The sequence below is a fragment of the Abrus precatorius genome, unplaced genomic scaffold (assembly GCF_003935025.1).
Source record: "Abrus precatorius isolate BTA unplaced genomic scaffold, Abrus_2018 Scaffold2, whole genome shotgun sequence".
Classification (NCBI taxonomy): domain Eukaryota; kingdom Viridiplantae; phylum Streptophyta; class Magnoliopsida; order Fabales; family Fabaceae; genus Abrus; species Abrus precatorius.
In genome coordinates, this window is record NW_020874362.1 from 23,751,182 (window position 1) to 23,769,003 (window position 17,822).

Sequence of the window (17,822 nt, forward strand, 5' to 3'; positions counted from 1 at the left end):
GGGTGGTGCATGTCATTTTCATTCCATTGTATCTATGCCATTAACAATCATTAAATTCTGAAAAGAAAAATTTCCTTGTAGCAATAGCTGAGCAAGATGAATGCAAATGACAGATAGTGTGACGTTATCATAAGGGCTGTTTAATGCCATGAATGTTTATCAAAATTATCATGAAACTTGAGCTACTAAATGTTACATCCTGTAGTACCTCACGTTGCCGCTTTGTGCATGTATATCATAATTGTCACTTTAGATAGATATATGTTAAACATATTTGAAATGTTCTAGCTAAATATTCTCAGTATCTTTAATCGAGATATTTTATTTATGACTTGAAGATTCTCATGATAATAGTCAAGCTTGTAAAATCTCAAAATTCAAAAAGTAAATGGTTTTTTATTGCAATTATTTTGACGAATGATGTGCATTAAATATAGGTAAATGTTATTTGCTATATTAAATAGTGATATATTTAGTTGATCTCAAATTTCAATGTAGTTAATTTGTTTAGCCATATCAATGAGATTAAAAAATAATTATTTTCTTAAACAGTGAAATATTGTTATTGATGCTATAATAGTGAAGTACTTTGCGCCAGAAGTCGTGTCTCATCCCCAACCTCAAAGGGTACGCGACACGATAGGATAGACGGCGAAACTTGATCAACTAATGCTGTTAATTTGCTTACGAGAGAAATGGAAGTAAAATATTTTTTAATATACTCTTAATTATTAAATTTAGTTAAAATTTATTAAAAACTATATAAATTTAATGGTTTTTATTTTAAATTAAATATTTTTTATTGTTTATATTTTTAATAAATTTTAATTAATAACTAAAGTGTATTAAATAATATGTCTAATAGTCCTCTTATTCAGGGTGATCCAAATTTTTGGGTAGAACGAAGCAAAACTAGGGCCAATGTGGTCTCAACCCTTGGCGTGTTTGAAGGGATAGTGGTGATGAAGTCAATGGAAGAAATTTAGTTACGATTCCATGCAACGGTTCGGTAGAGTTTTGATAAAATGAGAATTAAATAAACGAGAAAACGATTTCTAGTTAGATTACCTTTTCCATGTCGTCAATAACATTTTGTTGGAAAGAGAGAAAAAATCTAGAAACTAAGATCAACGGAATAGGCGTCAACGGAAGAATTCATCCAAGCTAGCATCGCTTTACCAAGGCTGTTCGCTAATTTGAATAAACTTTTAAATTTAATTTAATTAAAAATAATTTAGATTTTATTTTTAATGTTATATTTAATTTATTTAAACAACAAATAAATCTTATTTATTATCTCTAACATAAACCATTTTTAATTATAACTTCATTTTTATGTAAAATTTATGCAGTAAAAAAAGAAACAAAAATAATTTTAAATTCATAAACTTATAAACACATGAAAATAATAAAATGCATCGTTAAAAAATAATAAAAAATATAATCCTATATATATATATAATTTTCAATTTTTAAAATTAACTCTATTCATCTTCTTTTATTTTTTCGATTTCCACTGAATTAAATTGTATGATGAACACATGCGTATTGTAAATTGGCGGATAGTAACGTGATCTTTGAGTAAGTACACGCGAAAAAGGTTAAATTAGAGCGATTCCTTCCCAAGGCCGACTCTCTAGAAGCGGGACTACCGACCTAAAGTTGTAGAGGAATAGTAAGAAAGAAAGTGAATAAGACCATTTGACAGCTTTTTCTCTTCACATGTATCAAAATTTATAATCTCTAGCGCACTTTTTTATATTCATACTTTTACTTTTATTTATTAATTAAAAATTATTAAAAGTTATAAAAATATAAATAAAAATTATTAAATTAAAAATAAAATGTATATAATTTTTAATAATAATAATCATAAAAGATGTATCGAAAAAGTGTATTAAAAAAAGTATGTCATTAAATAACAAAATAAGTTTTTATATATTTTTTCTTCTATTTCTTTTGGAAATTTTTTTTAAATTAAACTATTAATTTGATCTGGATCATTTCTAAAATTTATTAAAATAGTTTATAAATTAAGTAAAAAATCATTTTAGTTTCTAATATACATAATTATAATTTAGTTATTATAATTTCAAAAAATTATCAAAATAGTCTATAATTTAAATAAAATATTATTTTAGCATTTAACACATGTATTTATCAATCATTTTAATCTCTAATATATATAATTATCAATCATTTATCTTTATTATTACTTAAATATTATTCTAATAACTAAAATTATTTAACTTTTAAGTATTATATAGACATAATATGTAGTATTTAATTATAATGTAAAAATATTTAATCAATTAATTTAGTTTTTATGAAATTTTAAATTTAAAAATTGTTTATTAACTAAATTAATTAATTTTAAGAAAAATAAATTTTATAACATATCACTCATCATATTATCATTAAATATTTAATGACATAATTAACTAATATTTAATGTATTAATTATTTTTTGCTCTGTAGCAATGAATATTTAAGGATTTTAAAAATAATAAAGATCAAATTGATATATAATTTACTAGTAAAACTTATTTTCTCTCTTATCATTTTGAGACAACTCTTTTATAAAAATAGGATTCGGATCCCTTTATGTTCGATTTCAAACATAACAGTTATGTTCGTGTATTTTTATATATTCACTTAAGCAAGTAAAATTTCACTTAAGCGAATGTACAAAAATATACGATCATGACAGTTATGTTCAATTTCAAACATGAAGAGATCCTGGCGCGTAAAAATATCGAATGTTCAACTAAGGTCCTAAATAGTTTTTGAGCATTAATGATCACTATACACTGAACATTAAATTATAAATTTGTAGTCCAAGAAAAAAAAATGATTAGATCACTACACTGTCAAACCTCTTTACCTACAGAAAAGAAAAACAACTACACTGTCAAACCTCCGTTGAAGCCTTGTCTGCAACACCTCACTTTGACGAAAGTGCCCTTTTTTTAACTCTATCCCATGATTGCTAGTCTCTTCCAATCAACCACTCTACCATTATCTCCCAAAACCCACTCCAAACGTACTTCCTAGGTGTACAGACTTTCTCAAGTGCTTTAGCTCTTAGGTTTCATGGCTGCGTTAATTGGTTTAACCAATGGTTGATGTGTGCATATTGTCTTCCTAAAATAGATTCTGCAATTTCTTTCCAGTGTTTGCATAAAAGGGAGGAAATGATCTGGATTACTGAGACCATATTTTACTTATCACAAAAAGATATTTTTAGAAAAAAATATTAAGAAAGTAGTAAAAAAAAAGAAAACTAAATTATGCACATCAATGCCCTAGAGATGTTAAGTCTACGTCTCACTCGCCACGTAACTTATTACTGTCTATTTTTTTTAAGCCCTAGAAGAATAAAAACATTATTTAAAAATCAGAGAGGTCATTTTCAAAGTTTATTTTAAAAAAAATTGAGAATTTTTTTTTAAAATAATATGATTTTTGAAATAAAAAATAAGTTTAGAGTCATTTAGGTGTAACAAAAGTACTGTATTACCACCCTACAACATCTATTTAAAAAATAATTATTTTAAATTAATTGTATAAATTTATTTTAATTTTAAAAAATATTTATTTAACCCTTAAATAATAAGTGTTGCTATTTTTATTTTTAAAGAAAGAAAAAATTATTTCTTAAAATATTAATTGGTATTTTAGAGAAGAGAAAAATTATTTTACAAATAGTTTTAATTTCGACGGGTCAATTCTTATATCTTCAGGTGTAATGGTGAACAGGTGAAGGTAGTTGATTAAAATTAAGTTTAGTAAAAAAAATTTATTTTGAGATTAAAATTATTTTGATAAAATTATTACATTTATAATATAAAATAATGCAGTAATACATGCATCTTACAGTAAACAATATAGATCACACAACTATATTGTAAATCGTTAAAAAAATATTTTTATTTGTAAATGAAATATTTGAATTTATATTTGAATTATGATTTATGTTGAAAGAGAATATAAGATAGCCACTACCAAAAAACAACAGATGAATTTTTCAAAGTTTATAAATGGATTTATAGACAAAATCGACTCTTTTGTAATTTTCTTGTAAGTAAATTAATATAAACAAATTTTTAAATTTGCCTATAAATTACAAATGAAAAAAAAATCCTTCTCCAACATTACATATATATTTTCTATCTATAATATTTATTTATTTTCTTTTACTTGTATAACTATTCCTCATTATTCCTAATTATCATAATAATTTGTAAGCATAAAGAAAATTATTTTAAAAATATTAAATTAAAATGTCATTACAATTAAAGAAGTAAACATTTAATAATATAAAAAATAAAATAATAATGTCTATCATGAGTATTTAGCGTGATGAGGGCAACATCATCATCAATAGAGGAGAAGAATGAATGTCACATCATCCCAAATACTAATAGTGCTAGAGCTAGTAGAGGAGGAGGAAGAGGTGTAGAGTTGCTTACTCTCATGAGCTCGAAGTATGCATGCATTTGTTGCATCTGCACATGTTGCTGCTGCATTTGTTGCTGCACCTTTTTTTGCATACTTGATGCCACATTTTTCTCTATCTTCTTACTCATTTTGCTTTTGAAGTTCTTCGTTAAGAGCATGGACTTGAGTGCAAACCATGTCCCTCCATCACCTCAAACGTAAGAGAAAGGGCATCTTTGGTGACAGATGCAGGCGACATTAAGTCTACAAAGCAGCTTCCCATGCCATAAATGTGGCCTTTATAAAGGCCGCCCACTGCCTCTCACAACATTGTATCCTCGTCAATGGACTCTGGGTTCTCAGTAGATGCAACCTTTAGCATCTGAATATAGTCATCTTACAATTTAGTGTAGATAATTAAATATTAGCCTCGAAAAATATTTTTTAAATATTTAATAAATAATATAATGTTAGTAATTATACTTACATATGTAGCCTAAAATCATGTATTAACCTACTCAGTTTTGTCTCCTTTGCGAGTATGTGTCTCCTTGAACACCTTATCAGCCAAAGTCGTAGAGCCACCAATATGCAGTAATTTACGAAGATATTTTTAAACCCATTCATATGCCAATACTCTTGCAAGACATGAAGGAAGTGTGGTGCTATCCAATCTGCAGATAATGGGTCTTGACGGCCTCAATGTACATCTGTCTTAATCGTTTTGAAGTGCAAATAATATATTATATTAAAATATATTATTTTATATATTAATAAATAAATTATAAACATACACATCACAATCCTAAAACAATTCTAGAGCGCATCCCCTTATAACTCTACAACATGTATATTCTACAATCTCCGCAACACAAATAGTCCCATAACAAACAATAATCAAGTTCAAAAAATGAGCTATATGTCCATCCTCCAATCATATAATCTTCAATCTTACAACTCTATCTTAAAAATCATAAGTTTCTATTCTACATTAAAAATTAAAAAAATTAAACTGATTAAAAGTTAAAGTATTATACTAAGAATATAATAATGCAATTTGTTTTCTAAATAGATGTTTTAACCAGTCATGTTGAGCAAAGAACTGAAAATAGTAGAGTGAGAGAGGGAGATGAGAGAGACAAGAAAAAATGGAAACTGAAGAGAAAAAAGAAGAGAATGTGCGATTTTGATTGTGGAGAGAATTTATTGTTAATATTAGATTGAAATAAATTTAATAAATAAAAATACAACTGAAGTAAATAAAAATTGTCATTATTTGGTGTAATTTAGACTACTTACTACCAAAAAGAGAAAGGAAATAAAATTTTAGGATTAAAAAGAATTGATTTTTACTATAAAAAAGAGTAAAAAGATCCAAATTTTAAAAATTTCATAATTGAGTTGGAGACAAGTTTGATGGAAGCTATGATTGGAGTGATGAGTTAAGAAGGAGAAACTTTTATGATTGAGGATAATGGGTTGAGGGAGAAAATTTTTCATGATTGGAGATGTGGGTTGAGGGAAAGCAAGAAGAAAGGTGAAGAGGAAAGTATTTGTTCATAGTTAATGAGTTAAGAAAAAGGAAAGGAAGTGATGGAGAAAAAAAAAGAGAATTTTGTTGTATGAAACTTACATTCATGGTGTAAATATACTTGAATATACATGAAAAATTCATAAAATGTATAAGAGACTTGCTTGAAATTTGTAAACATCTTTTCTTACTTTCCTTTGCTTTCTCTTTCTCTTCATCTCTTTCTTTTTTTCTCTAAAAAATATCCCCTCTCAAAATTTCTAATCTCTCTTTAATGCCTCCCCTCTTCCATAGTTCTTTTTTTCTTTTATGTTGGTATGGTTTTTGTTTTTAGAGTTTTTACAAAAAAACAAAAATTCTAAAATTTTTCCTTCTTTACTTATAAAACAAGCATTACTTTATAGGTTTGATTATTTGCAATGTTTCTTTTTCTAATTTTGAAGTAAAATTTAAATTTTTTCATTTTGTTAAAGCAAACTCTAATATTCTTAAAATATTTTGTTTTTATTCCTTTTTTATAAAAATAAATTAAAAATTAAAAAAAAAACAAAACTTAAGAATTTTTAAATAAAATTTAGGTATCCACTAATAAATATTATGTTATTTTTTTTAGTAAAAGACACATTTTTTAATCATTTTTATTAAATTATTTTATTTAAAATTAATTAAAATTATATTTTAAATATAAAAAATAAAAATATCTATCAAGTTAAGTTATTTTACTTAAAAATAAGTTTTATCAAATTAAAATAAGTCAAAATTTAAATTTACAAAAATTCACTAGTTTTTACTAAGTTCACAAATTACTTTTTTACATTTATAATTTTTAAATATTAAATATCATATGTCTATAATTCTCATTATAACGGTGTTACATTTTTTAGATATATTAAATTTTACTTAAATAAATTATTTCAAACATTTTAGACGTAAATGACTTAACAAATTTAACTAGTTTTACTTTTTATTGGCAGTTTTGTATTTCAATTGTGAATTAAAAAATATTTATTAAATATATGATATTTTTAATAATTTTATAAATAATAAAAATATAAAAATATTAAAACTAATTTTTTTTATAATTAATATTTAAATAAAATTATAAATGAACATACTAAAAAATTATTTATAAAATTATATGAATAAAAATTGTTATTATGGTCTCATAATTATCAATAATAATGACAAAATTTAAATAAATATATAACTTAATTTAATAATAAATTACTATATTTTATTTAAGATGATTTAATAATTATTCATTTTAAATATTTAATATTATACAAATTTAATTATTCTTCATCTATTTTTTAAGTAATGTTATTTATTTATAAATTTATAATAAAAATTATGTATTATATAAAATAAATATTTTTATTAAATTATAATAATTTATTGAAAGATAAAATCATGAGTTAACTTTAACTAATTTATTTTTATGAATTTTTTTTTGCTAGTAAAAAGAGCTCAAAAGTTTAAAATAGAATGCAACCTAGGTACAATGCTTAAGACAATCCTGAAACCTAAAGTCCAAAGTCAAGAAAAGTAAAAGAAGGGAAATGAGAACCTTAAATTGAGAATAAGAAACTAAAAAATCTACACTTAATTTAATTAAAGAGTATGCATATTGATTCGCTTTTCTATATATATATAAACGAATCTAATAAATTTTAAAGTATTTCTAATACTATAAAGTAAAGAAAAGAGAAAGTAAGAGTAATTACTTTCTTAGAATCACTCTCAATTTAGATTACTTGAATTTTATAAATTTTTTAACTTTAGCTCACTTAATTTTATGAATTTTTTTAACTTTAGCTTATATAGATTAGAGCTAAACTAGTTACAGCTAACTCATTTGACCCGTCTAGATGCTTTTTGGTCCATAATTCTACTTAATTTCTCTTTAACATATACCCAGTCCCTTTTTTTTTTTGTCAATAATATATAGCAGTCCTACGAGGCTGAATTAAACTTTGGGTTAAGCCCAAGTACATTCTGGCTCGGCAACTAGCAGAGTTACTTTTAATACCACGACAAATATTGGGCCACGGTCCATACAAATTTTAATCTGAAGTTAATTTTTAGTCACGACAAAAAAAAAATAAAAAATTTAGATTTTCAGGTAACTGCGAGTTATGCGATCAACGAACCATTTTTATATTTTATTTTTATGGATTGGAATCACTTTAGCGGATTGACTAAAAAATGTAAAATCACTTTACAGTGACACCAAATGTGTTTGCAAGAATAGAAAAATAAAATAAAATTGAAGAATCAATCCTATCGTGTTCTAGGGAGGCTGTGCATCAAAGTATTTATTCTCCTGCTACACCCAAACAAAAAGGATCTATCTATATATATTTTTTCGTTTGAATTTTCTAGAAAAATCTCATAAATTCTTTTGTATTATTTGCTCAATAATTTATGAAAGAACAAAAGGCAAAGCGCGTTCTCTTGAGACATCAATGTACACCGTTAAGAATGTCCAAGCAGGAAAGTCAGTACATTAGACGTGAAATGTTATATGATTATTTAAAAGATTTACGTAACTTTATATTTTAAGCTCGACTATTAATAATACAATTTGATTATCGGGGTTTATTTTTTTATTCTAAAAAATTTAATACTAAATACATTCTTTTTAACTAAACATCTCATTTTAGTTCTTAAAATAGTTAAAATGTTTCATTTTATTTCTTAAAATAACAAACGTTGAATATTTTATTTTTTAAAATTTTAAAATATTATATTAATATTTGACTTACTTTGTCTATTATTTTAGTTTTTTAGTCATATACCGAAAATATTTAGTAACAAAATGCTAACGTATTATGTTAAGTGATATGTATTATTAATTGTGTGGCAAAAATGATATCGTATATAATCTGATATATATTTTTATTTTATTTTAATTCTTGAGATTATTGCCATTGAACATTTTAGTCTCTAAAATTATAATCTATTAGGCATTTTAGTCATTGATTCTTAAAACATTTCATTTGTCTATTCATCCTTCTCCTTGTTCATTTTTATCATTGTTGAAAACTACTATTGACAGCCCACACGAATTCCTCTAACATAGGTTGTATATAAAAATATTTTGGCTGATAGTTGATATTATATATCATCAATGTCAGGTATAAAAAGTGGAGGCTTTTCCTTTACTTTGTATGTGGCTAGTAATTATACATGAGAATTGTTGGAGATCTTCATCTCCAACACTATAAAAGATTGAGGAACCATTAAGGAGTGAATATGGTCTTTTGTATTTGAGGAATTTGAGCCATGGATACAAAAGATTGAGTAGAGCTTATTGTTAACCTACATCAAGGTCTTTATTTTGTGTGTTTGTGGAAATAACATATCCTTTGAGACTCCTTTTAGGGCTTATACTAAGCACTTCAGAGATGGAGCTGGTGTTGATTTGGGTGGTGATGGGGGGTTGTTGTCAATGGTTGCGTGGGTGCTCTTCTTGAGACTTGTACTAAGCACTTCAACCCTTGAAGTTCTCATTTCCAAAACTCCAACACCCTTATCCTCACCTCCTTCTCCTCTCCACTTAGGCTTGCACTTAGACTAGTCTGAGGTGATTGCCTAAATTCAATTTTTTCTTTTGTTCTATTGCAAGTTCTAACATTGACATGCCAAGATCCCAATTGGTAACTACATTCAAAAAGTGTCAACAAATAATGTAGACACTTAAGGTGGCCGCCAATGATGGTGGTTTCCAGTAATAATAAAAATAAAGAAGAAAAATGATATATAGCTTAAATGTTTTAAGAACAAGAAACTAAAATGTTAACATATGATAATCTCTAGGAATAAAATATTTATTAGTGACAATATCAAAAATTAAAATAAAATTAAAACATATATGATACCATATATGCTTTTTTTATCACGCAATTAATTATGTGATATTTTTATAATTTCAAAGATTAAAATGACCAACACTTAATATTTTAAGAACTAAAATGAGAGTTTAATTTGTTATATATATATATATATATATATATATTAAATTTTATATTAAACTAATAATTTTATTATTAAACAAACATAAAAATACTTATGATAAAATCTTTATATATTTTGTTTGAATTATGAACATATTTTTTTCTTTTGTTAGCATATATTTAGATAACTGTTTATTATTCACTTATTCAATAAGTTATTTAAAAGAATGACTTATATAATAAATTTAGTAATGAAACTTATTGAGATAAGTTGAAAATATCTTATTTCAATAAGGTATACATTTAATTTGAAAAAACTTCCAGAGAAGTTGTAATTTAATGTGTTTTACAAAATTTATAATTTTAGTTAAAAAAGTTTTAAGATAAAAGTATTCATTTTTACTTCAATAAAATCAATTATCTCTAAATGCATGTTTGCTTTGTTTTTTTTAAAGATGGAATTTTTCAATACTTTGAATTATAAGGTAAAATCTATTGTACCTCCTATGATTAAGAGGGTTTGGTATCCTCTCTTACATGTGAAATAATTATTATCGTTAATTTTATATTAATAGATAGTAGGGTTTGTGGTTTAGTTAAAAAGACATTAATAATCTATACTCTTTAAGATATTAGAGAAATACAACCATTAATCTAAAGATAGTATATAATACCCTCTCAAGTTTACAAGTACCACGCACATTATTTAAAATCCCCTTAATTATATTTGATTTGCAAACATAACACATACAAGCCAAGGTAGTGTAGTGGTGTAAGTGCTTGTCCGTTAGTTTAGACTTGGAGGTTTTAGGCTCAATAAAGCAAAGGTTTTTGCACTCTTTCTCCTCCAAAATCTCAAACCGTGAGCCAAACACTTTCTAATCTCTTTTTTTCTATATTTTCACCGATCAAATCAAGGAGGCAAGGTTCTTGCACTTCCTCCATGAAAATCTTAAAACCTTATTCATAATAACCACTGGGTGAGACACTTTTGACCCTCTAAATGTGTTTTTTTGCACCCAATGACTCCATATTTGAATTTTTCAGTAGAAAAGCTTTCAAACACAAGTAATTTCACTCAGAACAGACATCAAATTCACAAGTTGTGGTGAAAATGGTAAGATTTCTTCCTTGTTCTGTGTTTTCTACGTTTCAGTAGTAAAGGAGACAACTTTTTTTTTTTTGCTTCTGTGGTCTCTAAACTTGACATGCAAATACTTATGCGTATTTTTTTTTTTTGCAGAAATACCTTTCTAATAGTGTATCTTGAACCTTAATCCAACATTGTTTGCCCCCCCTAAATCTCTTAGAGTACGTAACTACAAAAACAGAGTAAAGAAGTATTTTTTTTTCACCCTATGTATTAATCTGTTTTAACCTGAAATTTTAATTTTTATAAACTACATGAAGATAGCTTTCCAATGCACCATCTCAAGCTTGATTCAAAGTCCTTTTCACTACTTAGCGACTTAATCCTATAAGTATGATCCAAGTTGAATTTTGCTAGTTCTAACAGCCACTGTTCTTAAGCTTTTGGGAAATATTCATGCAAAGAAACTAACATGTAAACATTCCATCTTGTTCCTTATTTTCTTATCTTTCCGATGCATTTTGCGAGTCGTTGATCATACTCCAATTAATCAAAATATGCGCAAAATGGTGAGACACATGCAAAGTTCAAAACTTCATAGAAAAAGTTTGCATTTTTCACCATGTATGCAATTTGTTATGCATATTTCATCCGCTAAACTTCTCATTTTTAACTTTTCTTTATTTCTTCATATAGTACACTTCATTAGTTTTCCATAGTCAATTTCAGAGTACGATTTTGAGCAAAGATCAAGGAGAAAAATAATTTTTACTAAGCTATATTAGATTTTGAAAATTTCTAAAAATAGTGAAAAATGCATTTTGAAATCACTTTTCATTAAACTTTATGAACATGCATGAGTACTTCTGAAATTTTTGTAATGAGATCTTTGCATCAAGCTATCATATGAACAATTTGTATCTCATTTGATTATTTAATTGTATGCACAAAGTGAGCCACTTAAAGCTGTCATGCATTCTGTAATATCATAGTTCAATTCTGTAAAAATGTGATTTTACACCATACACATTCATGAAAAATTATTTTAAACATACTTCCACAACCCTTAAGATGTTATCTTTCAAACCCTTTTTACAGAATTGGATTTAGACATCAATTTCCCTAGTTTTGACCCAAAACTGAAAAATTACACAAGTTAAAATTTTATAGAACCCATCTCTGAAAAGACTTGACATGACAACAACTTTCCCTCAAATTCTGGATGAATTTGTATATTGAATGACTTTTTATAGTTTCACTAATGTATTTTAAGTAATCTTAACTTTCCAACAAGCTATCTTAAGCCCATTTTGGATCCTACTTGCTAAGTCAAAAAGTCAAGATAAGTAGAAGTAGGGATAGAAATTGACTAGGCTAGGCTAGGTATTACATAAATAGGCTTGACCTATTTAATAATTTTGAAGCCTAAACCTGACTTATTCCTTGCTATAGGCTTTTTATTAAGCCTGACCTGACTTTTTTAAAAGTCTGATTTGATTTATTAGTCTTTTTAATGACCTACTTCATATTGAGACATTCAATAGGTCATTAAGCTTCTTTATAAATAGACTGTTAAACCATCTAAATAGGTATGTCTTTTTAAAAGTCATATATCTAAATAAACTATTAAAATAATAATTCAACACTTTAAATATGTATAATAAAAATACATACTCTTATTTATCACTTTCAAATCACATATTTAATTTAAATAAGCAAATCACTACATATATAAAGAATATAATAAAATGAACATCAATTTATAAATCATTAGGCAAATCCAGTAGCATAAAGACTTCCACATTAAATCAACAAGTACAATATAACTAAATAAGTTTTAGACCTAAAATTAGCAAACGTAACAAATAAAAATCTAAAATGCACAAATAACAATATTTTTTTCATAGTAAATGAGAAGCAACAAATATGTTCTCAGATCTTCAAGGAGATCTTCTCGGGTTGTTTATCAACCTTTAAAATAAAGAAAAATATTATTAGAAGAAAAATACTTTAAAAATAGTGAGTACAACTATTTCTTAAAAATATTTTCAGAAGTTATTACCTTTGATTTTTTCGTCAAATTATACTTGTGACGAAACTAATCTCCAACATAAATTAATGCTTTAATAGACTCATCCTTTATATCAGAGCGATATTCATCAATAACTCTAACTCTAACACTAAATGTAAACTTTGATGCCACGATTGATATTTAATATATTATTATATAATAATCTTTATATAAAATTATTTAATATGGTTTTATAAATTTTAAACAAGTCATTCTAATAGGTCTAATAAGCTTTTTCTTAAGCTCAAACCTGACTTATTTAATCAATTAAGCTTTTTAAAAAGCCTAAATTAAGCTTATTAATTAAATAGGTTAGGCCGAGTTAGGCTTTAAAAAGATTAAGTTGTAGCCCCTATCGAACAGTCTGGCCTATTTTCATCCCTAAATAGAGGTCTCATTTAAAAAATTAGCAGACATGGTATGCATAAATGTGGATTGGGACCAATCTGCTCTTTAAAAAATTTCAATGAGAACATTTTTAGAAACCCCAATGTCTTAGCTTTCAAATAAAATTGGTTAAACTTGATTTAGATCACAAATAAATGGGATATGCAAATTTTAATGAAGTTGTTTTAGAAACATATTTTTCTCTGCAACAGTAGCAAAAGTCCTCTTTTTGAACCACTTGAATATGCTTTTATTGACCTGCATCCACATATTTCTATTATCTTTTGTTCAATTTGGAAGTCATTTCTCCTGCCTTTGGTAAAAAACTCACAAGCTAACTAATGCAAAATTCTCCAAAAAAACATTTTTTTGTAATTGCATGCAGCAACAACTTTCTCTCAATTTATGAAAAAAAATATATGTGTAAAACTTTTCCTAATCATTTTTATATATTCTAGGTAATATTAGCTTTCTCACAAGCCATTACAAGCTTGTTTTGGACTTCAATTGCACCTTCATAAAACTGAACTAAGTAAGTACTCCTTTCTTACAATCCTGACTAGACCATATCTGTATAATTGAGTACTTGGAATAATTTGAGCATGAATATTTACATGCATACACATTTTTTGAATCCTTAATGACTTGACTTTCAAACAAAATTGGTTTAACTTAATTTGGATATTGATCCATCAACTTACCCTTCAATCATGTAAGTGCTTTGGTTATGGACTTTGTTGTAGCACAACAACTTTATCCTTGTTCTTTGGAAAACTATGAGTCCTCTAACTGCATAGTAGCTAATTAAAATTATTTCTTGTCGTACTAGCTTTAGAAAGATCTATCTTAATCTCAATTTGGACACTGTATCACTCAATTGCACCCAACTTGGAACATGTTAGTACTTCACATGCTTTAGTCAAATTCGAAGCGCTTGAGTTACAAGACCAGTGAATGAATGCAGTAATTGATCAAAATAATGAGAAATTAAATGTAGTAACTAGGTTAGCTAACCTAGGTCGTGTTCCTAAGGACCATTGGATTACGATTGAATATCGAACACTTTCCATGTATTATATTCAGAAACAGGAGGGAGTTTTCAAGTTGATTTAGTAGAGCAAAAGTAAAAGTCAAATTGAATAAAATTTAAGCAAGTAATTGATCAATTCACTGATTAACAATTTAATCTATAGTTCCTCATTAGATTCAAATTATGCTTCTCAATTATCAAACCCAGTCTCAATGTGATTATTGCTGAATTAGCACTCTGAATTCAATGTTAAACCTAGATCAAACAATTAAGCAATTCTTGAAGGAAGATTAACATTTCAAGCATGGAGTCACATGAACTCTCTCTCAATTTAATTTAAATCTTATGAGATAAGCACTTAATAAAATTTGAATTACATGTAATCAAGAATCTCAAGCAAAATTCAATTAGAGATTCAATTAAACAATTAAACTTCAATCAATCAAAATTATGCACAAAATTAGGAGAAAAAGAGGAATATGTCAAAGAATTAGAACAATTCAAGAACAATATCTCAGATCCCTATGATTAGAATGTCAATTCAGTGAATTAATCTCAAGGTTTAGCCTTCCATTGCAATAGAATTCATAAATATAGAGAAAAGCATAACAAAAATGCAAAGACATGTAGGAGAAGAAGTATTAAGAAGTGAAAATCCTATGATTGAGCCTTGGAAATCACACTCAAAGCTCTCTTTCTCTCTACCTTTCTAAGAGTCTAAAAAGAAAAATAAAATGAGAAAGGGTCCTTTTAATTTTGAGTTTCTAGCTATTTATAAATTTTATGTATTTCTAGCATAATCATTTTTGGTGCCAAAAGTGATTACGTATATGACTTACTACAGAACACAACTTTTGAACCTTTACTCTTAGCCCAAAAAGTAATCACGCGTAGCATGATTTCCACATATAGGCTTACGCGTAGCTACTCTTGGCCCTGAAAGTAACCACGCGCAGCCCTTTCTCTTACAAAGCTCTCTAGAACACTCACTCTTGGCATTGAAAGTAGCCACATGCAGCATGATTCCCACTAACCACTTTTAGCCTTGAAAGTAACCATGTGTATCAGCATTCCTCCTAAAAGCCTCTAGAACATTCACTTTTTGCTCTGAAAGTGGTTATGCGCATGGGATTCTGGAAATTTAGGCACTGGAACATTTACTCTTGATGGCAAGGGTGATTACGCACAATCACCACTCATCAATTTACTTCCAAAGTGATTGCTTTCACTCTTGAAAGTGATCACGCGCAATATGAGCTCTATTAGGAAGCCTTCAAAGATCACTTTTGATGAGGAAAGTGATCACGTGCACTATGATCTATGATTTCACTTAATGTCTCTGGAAACATCACTTTTTGCACCAAAAGTACTTATGCTCCTCTCAATTGACCTCTTAGCCTCTGGAATGAATACTTTCTAAACTAAAAGTAATTATTTTCTATTAGCAAATAAGAACCAACTTAAAATGCTTATAACTTCTAAGTTTAAAATCCAAAATTCATAAATGATATATCAAATTAAAGATCTATGAATCAACTTTCTATAGAAATATGAATTTCCTAAAAAATTTTACCTTAAGGAATAGATATTATAGAAATAATGAACTAAGATCATAATATTCAAAATAATAAAATTAAAGAGATTTTTCTAATAAAGCTCAATCAAAGAAGTTTGAATTAAAATAGCTAAAATTAATCAATTAAGCATAATTAGAAGCATATTGACTCACAGAAAAGCTTAAAGCATGGGCTAAAAATATTGCTCATCAACTAGTTGTAAGAACTGTTTGACAGAGGTGATTATTAGCCTCGTTAAGAGAGATGCAAGTACAAATCAAACGAGACTGGCAGTGTAGCGTCTTTTTTTCATTAAACTAAGTTACTTCCTAAGGTATGGGGAGGGGGGAACTTTCATATGACTTGGGTTAGGAGTTGAGAGAATGGATAGGAATATACTTGGCAAAACTGTGAATGTTGTATATCGTTGAAAGCTCTCGAGAATTCCTCACTTTCTTGAGTTTATAGACATGTAATTGAATTGAGATTGATATGTTTACTTGTATTGTTGTCATGTACATATGTGTGTGAAATTATGTGATTGAATGCAAATTCAAGTGAAATTTTAGGGTAAGATTTAGACTCTTAAACTTGATAAATACTAAAGAATTTGAAAATTATCTTTTACAACATAGTACTAAGTACACCAAAATTAGTTAAATGAACTAAGCTATAAATTGACATGTAAATTTTATCACATAGGAAAATCAAACCAAACTATGATATAAACACTTAGGCACTTGGTTCTAGATAATTTAGAAAAAGATATGACCCCTTGATCAGACTATTGCTTTGGAAATCAATGAACCAGCAAGTCCCATGACTTTAAATCATGCTAAGTTTAATTACCTTAATTTACAACTTTAGTTAAAAACAAGCAATTGATAATAAGCAAGAAATTGGACAAGTTTAACATATACACCAATAATTGATGAAAAAGGAAATAGAAAATGAAGCATTGACTTAGACATCTAACCCCTTAAAAAATATAATTGAATGTGATATATAATAAGGACAAAATGACTTAGGTGTGTTTGAGAAAATACTAGGCATATTAAGTATACTCATGGATTTAGAAAAAAAAAAAATCTAAAGTTCTCATATACATCAAAGTGTCTAATAAGAAAATTGAATGAATTGTTATAAGGAGACTTAGGCAAATCTAACGTAGGACACCTGTGAGAATAATATTAACCTATACTGCTGATGTTTGATGTCATTGTGAATTTGAATATCTGATTATTTGCATATGCATAAGTATTGCATGCATTATGACATTTGAATGTGAATTGTGATCGGTGAATGATTTTCAAGTTTGGTTTAACACATATGAATTGATGACTCATAAATGGTTGAAATTATGCATAAATGCATAGGCAGGGGGATTGAGGGCATCATTGTTATTATGAGACCCTAAAGAAGTGTGTATGCATGAGTGAGAATGCTTTGAGAAAATTGGCATGTAAGTATAATTGCATTATTGAGTCTAGCCACTTTCTTGTCAAATTCATAATCAAACCTTAATGATTGAATAACGAAAGCAAATGTTTGCAAAATTCTAACATCTTTTTAATCATGAGTAGTAAACTAACTAGGTGGATAAAATTAGGAATTTAAAGAAAGAGACAAGCTAGTAATTAACCCTTAGTGGATGTGCTTGAAGGCATTGGTATAAGTATATGTCAATTTATTGTAGAAATTATATAAATAGTTGAACATGAGATGTTGATCATGGATTTAAGTCAATGCTTGAGTGCATGA